The sequence below is a fragment of the Helianthus annuus genome, chromosome 8 (genome assembly GCF_002127325.2).
Source record: "Helianthus annuus cultivar XRQ/B chromosome 8, HanXRQr2.0-SUNRISE, whole genome shotgun sequence".
Lineage (NCBI taxonomy): Eukaryota > Viridiplantae > Streptophyta > Magnoliopsida > Asterales > Asteraceae > Helianthus > Helianthus annuus.
Window position 1 is genome coordinate 162,622,527 of NC_035440.2, and position 11,243 is coordinate 162,633,769.

The 11,243-nt window shown below is 37.8% G+C and overlaps 1 pseudogene; it reads right to left on the reverse strand.

Moving 5' to 3' along the window:
• Window positions 1–6,579: 6,579 nt before the first annotated feature.
• On the reverse strand, window positions 6,580–10,462 carry LOC118479308 (annotated as a pseudogene).
• Between the last annotated feature and the right edge of the window lie 781 nt (window positions 10,463–11,243).

Here is an 11,243-nt window from a genome sequence, read left to right on the forward strand (position 1 = left end):
ACGCTCAAGTCAATATAATTATAATGTATGGCAAAGATAATTGTGGTTGTAATATTGAGAGAAGGAACACAAGTTTAAGTTGTGAGAAGATAGAAAGGTAAGAGAAGGAAGAGCCCTAAGTGATGGGGAGAAAAATAACATGTTTGTACCAGGAAAAGGGAACTTTCATTTTATAACATTATTCTTGGGCCATAACCCTAATGGGCTGGCCTAAGAATGGACTTCTTAGAATTAGGCCTACTCAAACCTTCTAAACATGTTGGGAAAGTCGAGATGGGCTCAGGCCCATTCACTATTCTAAAGGATTAAGCCCGGACGGATTCCATCGTCGCCTCCAACCCACCACCAATTTCTCCTCCCGTTACCTCCCACCCACCGCCACCCTCTCCTCCCTGTCGCCTCCCACCCACCACCACCAAAGACCTGCAACCTCTTCGGCGTCCTTCCCCCACCTAGAAACAAACCAAACGACTCCCATATGCCCTCTCTCGCCTTGCTAACCGCCCTCAGTCACAAAAACGACGCTATCGCCGCCAACTCGTTTTTCCGACAACCTTAAATCAAACCAGAAAACCGTCAATTCAAGCCTGATTACACTAGTTGTGACCACCACTATCATCCCTGGCCTCCCGTGACCCTCATCGCTCAATAGACCTTCAAAATCCTCGTGATCTCTGGTGACCTGCTTATTTTTTTAACAACACGTTTGAACGGTAATGAGGCTGACAGTTGGCTATTAAAAATTAATTATACCATTGACATGTTTAAATCATATTTGGACTTTTCTAGTATTATGCTTGTGTGTGACCTTACATAATCATATGTCACCTTAAATGTTGATACATGGCCATATCGGTAGGAGTGGTGTCATTTTTCACACTCATTAAACATATGTTATGGTTTAGTGAGTAAAGAGAGATGAGTTGACCTTAAAAAAAATATAGGCATTTTAATAACTACTTTTAAAAAAATACTTACTATTGGAAATGTAGATCCAAGCATGTCTCAAAACTGCTTACGAGACAAAAAATACATAAACGATACTTGTGTATTGTTGTTGCAACGAGAACGAGACCTGGAGTAGTGATCAGACTGGTTAGGCAAAAGGCTTCAAGGGTTGGGATTTGCCTAACGCAGGTCGTGAGGTCCCCCCACGTTTGCAAGACGTGGAGAGAGGTTCACTAGTTATGTTTATAATTTATTCAAGGTCCTCTGCTATGCGAGAGCAAATGTATTGTGTGTGTTGAAATGAAGAAGAGAGACTTGCATGAAACAAGCTCTCGAGAGATAAGAAAGAAGATCAGAGATCCCAGGGAATCAGTGCTGATCTGAAATGTCCTCCATGTATTCAATGAAGTGTCTTTTATAGGGAAGGAGGTTTCTCAAAGGAGAAACATTTGACTAGTGAATCCTGCTTGCAGTGAAAGACTTACCCTTTTAGGGGTTGAAACATTTGGACCTGCGGATAAAAGAGTACACCCTGTCATTTTGCTTTTGCGGCTGGGAGAGTTGTCTAAGTAATCAGTGAGGTGACTGATTACTCTACACGTGTTGTTCACCTTAGTTCCTGGGCTTTAAACCTTCTAACCCTTCAAGCTACTGTGTATTTTTAGTCATTTTATTGAAGCTTGAGTTATCCCGTCATCATGTATCAATTAGAAAGAAAAAACTAACGCTCATAAGTTATTTTGAGGAAAAAAATCAAATTTAGTCTTAAATAATATATTGTTAAAAAAAAATTAAAAAAATGAAAAGAAATGTGTATGTGTCCGTGGTTGATAGGTTTGCTCTCATGAGTATGACCTGGCCCAAGCTGTCACCTCTCACGGTCCGGCCACAGTTTTGGGAGCGCCGTGTTTCCTAACCGTAAGCCGACGTAAAACCCTCCTCTCCCAACGTATACTCTAGTCTAACTTGTGTCTTTGACAATTGACACACATGTATCTAAAAAAAACCTAGTAGGGTATGGGGCGTGTGTTGAGGGAAAACGCCCAAGGCATCACCCCGGGTGGGTTTGGGTTGGGGCGTGGCCCCTTGGGGCTTGGGTTTCAAGCCGGGCGTGGGGCGGGGAAGCAAGGTGACATGGCGGTTTGTGAATGGCCAAAAGAAAATAGCAGTTGGGCTAGCCGTTGGCCAACGGCTATATGAAAAAAAAAAAAAATTTCTTCCATTTTTTCACTATAAAACTCATATTTTTCTTCCATTTTTTACCACATTCAACCACATCTTCTATACATCTTCAAATTCTCCTTCTACAATACGAAAAAATGCATCCTTATAACCGTGCTTATGACCTGACCAACCCGTATGCATTCCAAGAAACTAATCCTAGCCCACCACCCAATCGTCCATTTCATCGTCCATTTCTCATACACTCTTCTATGCCTCATGAAGCGAGTTATGCATCGCTTCTTGGGATTCGTGTATTTACTAACTTCCCACACTTCGATGATTCGATACCTACCCCGTTTACACAATCGCCCATCAACCTTTCACCAACCTCCATCGACCTTTCACAAAACGAAACCGTTCCCGAAACTCAACCACCCAATGATGGTCCTTCCGCATCGAAACCTATCAAAAAGAGAAGTCATAAGAAAAAAACCGAGGAGGATAAAGTAGTTGAAACCGCCAAACGAAAACAACAAAAATGGGTCTATGCTGAAGAAGTTGCATTGGCGAGGGCTTGGTGTGAACAATCTCAACATTCAACTTTAGGTATTCTTAACCTTTGTTTATATTAATGGAATGGTTATTTTTTATTTAACTTTGTAATATATTAATATTTTTTTTATTAAAATAGGAAATTCGCAACATCGAACGGTCCTGTGGGAATCGGTTAGTAGACTATTCCATGAAGAAATGGGTAGGGGGACTTATCGTGAAAACGATAGCTTATCCTCAAAGTGGAGCGAGATAAGCACCCAACTTACAAAATTTAGTGGTTTTTTAAATAAAGCAAAGCAAAACCCTAAAAGTGGTGAAACCGAAGCCGACGTTTTGACAAATGCAGTAAATGCATTCAAATCAAATATGAACACCGACTTCCGTTTCATGCATTGTTGGAGATTTGTAAATTCCATCCAAAGTGGGCGACTATCCCCACTGGTAGCGAAACTAACTCGTCTAGTAAAAGGTCAAGGGCCTCGTCCCAAGCCCAATCTAATGCACGAGATCAAGAGTTTGAGGACCTTTTGGATGATTCGCCAAGCCCAAACCGGCCTGAGCATGGAAGAAATGCCTCAAGAAGGCGTGCTAAAAAACAAACGGCATCGCCTTCTGGGAGTTCTGGCTCGCGTAGGGGAATATACAGCAACCAGTTGGATGACATTTCATGCAAGATGGATACATTCAACGTATTCCAACAACAAAGGGCCGAAATACGAAGGAGCAAAGAAGCTAGAATCCGCTAGAGATGCCCTGAAACAAAGACGAGATGATTTGAAAATTCTATCCCAGCCGATTGATCACCTACAGGGTGACGAGTTAGAAATAGTCTTGGCGTTGAGAGAAGAGATAAAAAAACAAATATAAAAGTTAGGATTTTTTTTTGTAATTTTCTTTATTTAAAAATATTAAAAATTAAATTTGTGTTTAAATCATATTGGGTCTGCCCAGCGGGTCAGCCCACAAGCCCACCAAACCCACGCCCCAAACCCCCGCCCCGGTCATACCGTGTTCAATGTGGGTTTACCCATGTCTGCCACCCCATTCCACGTGTCAACCAATGCCCAACCCAAGCCTCAACCCAAGCCCCACCATACCCCATGGTCTAAACACAAATAAACAGAAGTTGACATTCCAAAGGTGAACTCCCGAACTGACCTTCCAATCTAACTAATAAAAGTTTACAACCAGGGCTGACCCTAAGAATTCGTGTATCCTGTTCGAGCTCGAAAAAAAGTGCCCTTAGGCCTTAACAAAATGGGTATTGGGCTTACTAATGGTCTAAACCTAATGCGAATGAGCTAATCTTCTATACTATATAATAAAAGAAATCACTTTGAGGATACTTGTCATCATATTAGGTATGTCTTATGGATAATTATAATTTTAATTTAATCTTTTCTAATTAATTATAGGTAATACTCATACTAAATATTATTAGTTTAATTATTACTTTTATATTTATCTATTTACTTCAAATTCAAACTTAGTTAAATAATTTGATATAAGAGTACATTATGATTTTGGCCCCTGTGGTTATATCACTTTTACCCTTTTATCCTAAAAAGAAATCTTTTAACATCTGAGCGTTGAACGTCTTCTTTTTAAACCCTTTTGGACCCCAACGTCTTTTTTTCTAACCCTTTTGGCCCCTAAAAGTAAATGGATGGGGTTAGTATTAGGGCCAAAAGGGTTAGAAAAAAAGACGTTGGGGGCTCAGATGTTAAAAGATCCGTTTTTTGGCTAAAAGGGTAAAAGTGATATAACCACAGGGGTCAAAATCGTAATTTACTCTTGATATTAACTATATATTTGAACTTTTTGTTTAGTTTGGTATCAAACAGATTTTACGAAACTTAAAATAAAATTAACTAATATTATTTATCATTTCTACATTTACTTTTAAATAAATGGTTAAATTTATTGAGACTTCGTTACATTTACAAGTTATAGATAAAATGTTAAATTTATTGAGACTTTATTAACAAATTTTACTACAATATAATAATCTATTTATATCAATATAAATATATATTTATACTATACTATATAATAAAACATTAATGTGTGACACTTGTCATTCATTATAAGCATTTATTTTATGATTTTCTCACATCACTTCTAAACTTATCTTATATTAATTAAATAAATAAATGAATAATAAACTAATATTAAATTTCATCCTACTTTAAATTTTTGAATACTATTCTTCTATTTTAAATTTTGAATACCATCCTACTTTATTATTTAGTATAGGAAAATTACATTTATTCAACCCGTGTAATATACTTTTTTTTTATTTGGTATATAAAATTACATTTATTCAACCCGTGTAATAAATTGGGGTTTCTTAAAGATGTATTATTTTATTATTTGGTAAACAATATTACATTTATTCAACTCGTGTAATACAAGTGGTTTTAAAGATATAACTTTTTTATTTGGTATATAAAATTATATTTATTCAACCCGCAGTATGGTTCTTATAGATATAACTTTTTATTATTTAATATATAAAATTATATTTATTCAACACGTGCAATAAAAGAGCTTCTTAAAGATATATTGTTTTATTATTTGGTATATAAAATTCATTTATTCAACCCGTGTAATCCACGGGGTTATAACCTAGTAACTAATCTAAACCATGATAGTTTTGTAAGTGGACCTATGTTAGTGTTTGTATAACCCTATTAATTTTTTTACATATACATATTGGTTTTTTTTTAAATAGTGTGCCGTTCGAAATATCCGACCCTGGCGGTAGTCCTCCCCGCCCACACTCAGGGCCGCCCCTGTTTACAACACTAAATAAAAGATTGAATGATATAGCCTAAATGTTTATATAGGTAAGATTCCATCCAACTATCAATTTTTTAGTGTTCCATAAATAATTGTCTCAAATCTATACTAATGTCCACCATGAATCTAAACCATCAACCAATTGCCTAGGAATATCTTTACCATACATCATACATGTGGTATACATACCCTTTGGTACAAATACTTAAATGATTTATGTTGATACCTGTGGTATACAAACCCTTTGGTACAAATCCTTAAATGATTTGGAATCAAGTCACTGATAGAGAGACTTGCCATATACATAGCCATAAGTACTCAACAAATCAATAAATGTTGAATCTTCAAAAGAAGAAAGGTTCACATGCTTATTAACAACAAACTTGCCCACTCGAGATCGAGGTCCATCTACATGTGTGTTTTTATTGCAACTCTATAAATTCTCATCGACATTAAAGAGACGGGTTGGGCATTTGATTCACCGATATGTAATCAATCTAACGATCTCAATTTTTTCTACATTTCAAGGTTAAGAACCAAAGTGTGCCCCCATCTATTTGTTGCCTTGGTCTTTAGTTTGATTCCACCAAATAAATCCTAATTCTTTGATTCTATATCAAGTAAAGACTTCTATATTTAAAACTTAAACTGTGTGAAAATCCATGTTTAAACTCTACTATAACAAAATTTTTGTGACCAACAAGTAGTATCAGAAACTGATATAGGTTATATATATTCATATTTTCAAACCCAATTTGAAACCGAAAACTAGTATTAAAGCATGGTTGTATAATCTTCTTCTACATATCTAGAAATGAAACTTCTCATATCGTCGAGAACAGTACCTGAACTACCCAACTTCCTAAACCGACTTGGTGAAAATTTCTAAGCTAGCAAACTCGTGGTTAACGTTTAAAGACGCTAAACTTTCACATGTATACACTAACCAACATACAATCATCTATGTATAGAATCAACCAACCTAACAATATCTCCTTATTTGATAAAAGAAGATTTAGCTCTAACACATCATCACAATGAAAGTGAGCAAAAACAAAGCCATTAGCATTCAATTCCAAGATTTAAAGAAGTAAAAAAAAAAAAAAGACAAGACAATAAATACCCTTCCATTAGAAGTGAGAATAACAACAGAGTCAGATCACATCTTTTTTTGTATTTGTTTGCAGTAATAATCCTCAATACACTAAAAAAAGACAAGGGATGGGGATGGTGATCTTCCACCTTTCCCCTTCTTCTACATTTCAATGGAAAAAAACAACATTGAAAAGGGTACCAATATCAATATCAATCAAACAAAACAATAACCGCACAATCTTCGGTCATTCTTCGCTTTCCGCAATCGCTTGAGACAAAGTTTGAGATAACTTCTGTTGCTCGGTGTATCGCGTTATCTTCTCCAACAACTGCGCCGCCTTTCTTTTCCCTCTATCGGTACCATGATGTAGCAAATCCACCAGAACCCCCATCACCCCGAGTTCTTGCGCTTCCACTAAATACTTATTATCACCCGAACAAAGATGAACCAAAACCGCTGCGGCGTTCTCTTTATTTCTCGGAGACCCAGACCCGATAAACTCCACCAAAACGCGAACCGCATCGGATTTACCGATAGCCACCTTTCCTTCTGGATGGCTCGAGAGTATGGCGAGAATGGCTAACGCCTCGTCTTTCATCCCGCCTTGCGGTTCGGTTAAAAGCTCCATTAATGTGGTGATCACACCCGCCCTCACGGCCCGACCCTTGTTACCTTGATATATGCATAGGTTAAACAACGCGGTTGCAGCGTCTTTTTTCCCTCTTTGTGTACCTTCGCTTAATAGTAATACGAGTGGCGGGATTGCTCCTAATGAACCGATTGTCACCTTGTTTTCATCGATCACCGAGAGACTGAAAAGCGTGGCGGCTGCGTTTTCACGTGCTTCCATGCTACCTTTTTTAACACTTGAACAATCCCGGGGACTGCGCCAGAAGACACGATGCTTCCTTTGTTATCTTCGCAAATCGAAAGGTTTAAAAGCGCGGTGACTGCATGTTCTTGCGTTCGTGAGTCCGGTGCGGTTAGTAGGTGTGTGAGAAGCGGGATCGCACCGGCTTCGGCTATGGCTACACGGTTATCAGCGTTTCGTTTTGCAAGAAGACGGATTTCACCGGCTGCAGTTCGTTGGTCGTCTGGACTAACCGATTTGAGCTTAGTTAGCAGCACGTTTATCAGAGACCGTTCTGCGGGGGTGCACGCAGAAGTTGGCCGCCCCGCCCGTTGTGGTGGGTCGATACCATTTGCCTCGCACCATTGAGCTATAAGACTTCGTAACACGTAATTTGGTATGAGAACGGTACTCGTTAGGTTTTGCTGTGTTTTAGGGCATGTTTTGTGCCCGGCTTCTAACCATTTCTCTATACATGTTCGTTCATACGTCTACAAATATTGAAAATATTTAACGAACATATAACTTAGATAAGATAATAAAGAAATAGAGAAACAATGGTGAGTTAGTAAATTACCTGCCCGGTTGAGACGATAACAGGATCTTTCATTAGCTCGAGCGATATAGGACAACGGAAATCATCAGGTATTAATATATTTTATAACTCTTGGACGAAGTTTCTTGATTGTTTGAATTTGGTGGAGCAGAAGTTTCACCAGGAGGTGAATCTGCACTGGATTATCGGTTTGCACAAAATCTTTGATCAGTTTCAATAACATTGACATTTTTTCTATAATTTTCTCCGGGGATCACCGTCGGCTCGCGGTAACCATTTCATGCAATGTTATTGATTCATGTGTGAGATCGTTAATTCTGGTTAATTGTAGTTTTTCAATCAATCGTTTTAAGACGAAGGATCTGCTGCCACATCACTACCCTTATCGTAAAGGGATGAAAGATCTTTTCAACTCAACATCTGGTGCGTCGGTTCTTCCTTTGGCTCTTCTGAATTGAGCGAGAACAAGTGCAACCTGATATAAAGATAAAACCATGTGCACAATACTAAGATTGTTGTAATTTATGTATTTTTTTTTTTTTTTTGGTAACGCTGTAGTTACAACAGAACAATGATGCTTTACCTGTTCTTTAACTTCATCTGATATGTCAAGTTTCTCAAATGAAATGCCTTCTAGATCTTTTTCCAAACGCTCCGTAACTTCTTGGTATTTTTTCATTATTTCTTCTTTCTCCAGGGCCTGTGTGCGTAGAAATACATTGTAAGTAATTATTTCTTTATTTAATAATCATACAAATATCAAAATTAAAGAAAAACGATTCTTAGAATCTATGAACAGATATTGTGTAACGTAGTTCGTGTTCAAACAAGGAGCAGTAACATAACTAGGGTTAGGTTTAAATACACAGAACTATTTATAGAACACGTCTTTACCAAATACGATACCACAATGCAGAATAAATTGATCAGAATACCCATGTAAAATGATAAAACTTATACAACGCTTTCGGCTAACACTTGCAAATGATCCGCAGTTTAGAACATAAAGCGCGTGTGTATAATATTAATATGTATGCATGATTGGTCCTTAGATTTCTTATCCTTGATAGCTAAGTTGTAGCATAAGATGTAGCGGATATTAGTAATCATGCTTACCATAAAACGACAAGAATCAGCTATATTGAAGTGCCAATGAGAGGGAAAGTAATAACAGAAGTAATAGCAACCAAATTACCAAACCTAGTGTAGCTAATACGTGTAATGTATATTTTCATATACAAGAATTTATGATGCGTAATGTCTCACGTGTGATTAAAACTAACTACTCTGCCCTAATATGCCACGCAAGCCAGACGTTCGCAGCAACATGTAGCTTGGACCGCAGAGTATCAAAACGCGTGGAAGACAAACCTTTTGGCCAGGAGTTCAGCAGTCTGAGCAGCAATCCGAGCATATTGAACTTTGAGAACCTGTCCTAACACCATATCTCATATGAAATGCAGATTATAAACTAACTAAACCAACCAATAACTTTCTAAACCAACAAAACTCGCATCGTTTATGCAGAAAATGCGAAAGTGGTAATATACTAATATAACTATGAAAGTGGATGCATCCATCAACTATTGGTTATATTATATCTCATACACACAAAGACATAATTAGCAAACAGTATTCTTTGTTTTCTAAATCAAGTTAATCTTCACAAAGATCAGACAATTTCATACTAGATTTGAAACAATTTTAGCAGATATATGCTTTCTAGCTGAAGGAAACAGGATAACAGTTACTAAACCCTAGAAGATAAATTAATCAGAGATTCTCTATAATAACACAACCAAATCTACACAAACACACAAATTCATCAACATTCAAAACCCTAACATTCCACACAACAACAGCATCAATCTCTACAAACACCACAACAATTCACACCAAATCAATACTTCAAAACCACAATCAAACCTCCCAAATCCACAGAAACAAAACCCCCTAAAAAAACAATTCACCAGATTCAATTCCAAAAACCATACCAAATAAATCTTACTCCCTTCACTCCCCAATCTGAGCAACTCCTTAGCAGATTCCAACGCCTCCATCAACGAAACAAGAGATCGGAACGATTCATCGGGAACCGCCTCTTTAACATCGCGAATCTCTTCAAACAACGGATTCAACAGCTTCAACCTTCTAGATAAATTAAAAAACTGCTTCCTTACCGTGCTCCGGTAATCCGATATCACCGAAATCTCGTTCACGATATCAATCAGCTTCAATATCACTCCAATTTTTCCTACATCCGCCATAACAACAACAACAACAACAGAGAACAACAACAGATGCAAAATTGCTGTAAGATCTGTAAACAAACAGAGCCACTGAGCAGAGTGATAGGTAACGGGAGAAGAAAAGAGGTCAGAGTCGTTGCTCCATGAGAGAGAGAGAGAGAGAGAGAGAGAGAATATAGAGAGAGAGAGTGTGTGTGTGATGATGATGGTGTCACGGAGTAGGAGCAGAGAGAAGAAGAGAGGGGTAGGAATTGGCTTTTTGTGTGTGTGTGAGAGTGGCGCGGCTGGAGTAAGGTTAGCTTAACCACGGGGGTTGACCGTGTTGAGTTAAGTGGTTATGATGATGATGATTCTGTTATTGACTTTTTCGACAAGTGTTGTTAGCTGGAAGGGAGAAGGAAAGCATGATTCTGTTATTCAGCTTAAACGGCTTCGATTCGGCGTCTGAGTCGACTCGGGGTAGGGTTTGGAAAAAAGAAAATTTAAATAAAAAAATGTAAAAAAAAGAAAATTTAATTTTTTTTAAACGGTCAACAAATCTTCCAAATGAGGTACTAATTCACCACATCATGATACACTCGCCTCTTAAACGGGGAAAACTCTCACCTAGGGCCGAAGCCCGTGAACACACGCTCGAAGGCACGACAGTGCAATGAGGTAAAACTCGCTCAGTTCAAGGATCAAACTAGCGATCTCCACCTGTTCGCCTAGTCTTCCATCATCACTAGGTGCCGTAGAAAATAATAGGGCAAGAATCAAACTTGAGTCTCTTAGAAAATCAAGTCTCTCCCTTACCACTCCACCACCACCTCATTGGCAAGAAAATTTAACTAAATGTGAATTTTGGTTTTGCTTTTTTGGTTCGGTTTCTAACTATATTAGAATTATGAATTTAGTTTTCGGTTTGGTTATTGGTTTCAGAAATCTTGTCTGTTTCGAAACCGAAGGATATATGTAAGAGGAAGAACCGAACCAAAATGGGAATTGGGTTTTTGGTTTGGTTTATGATTGTATCCGAATTGT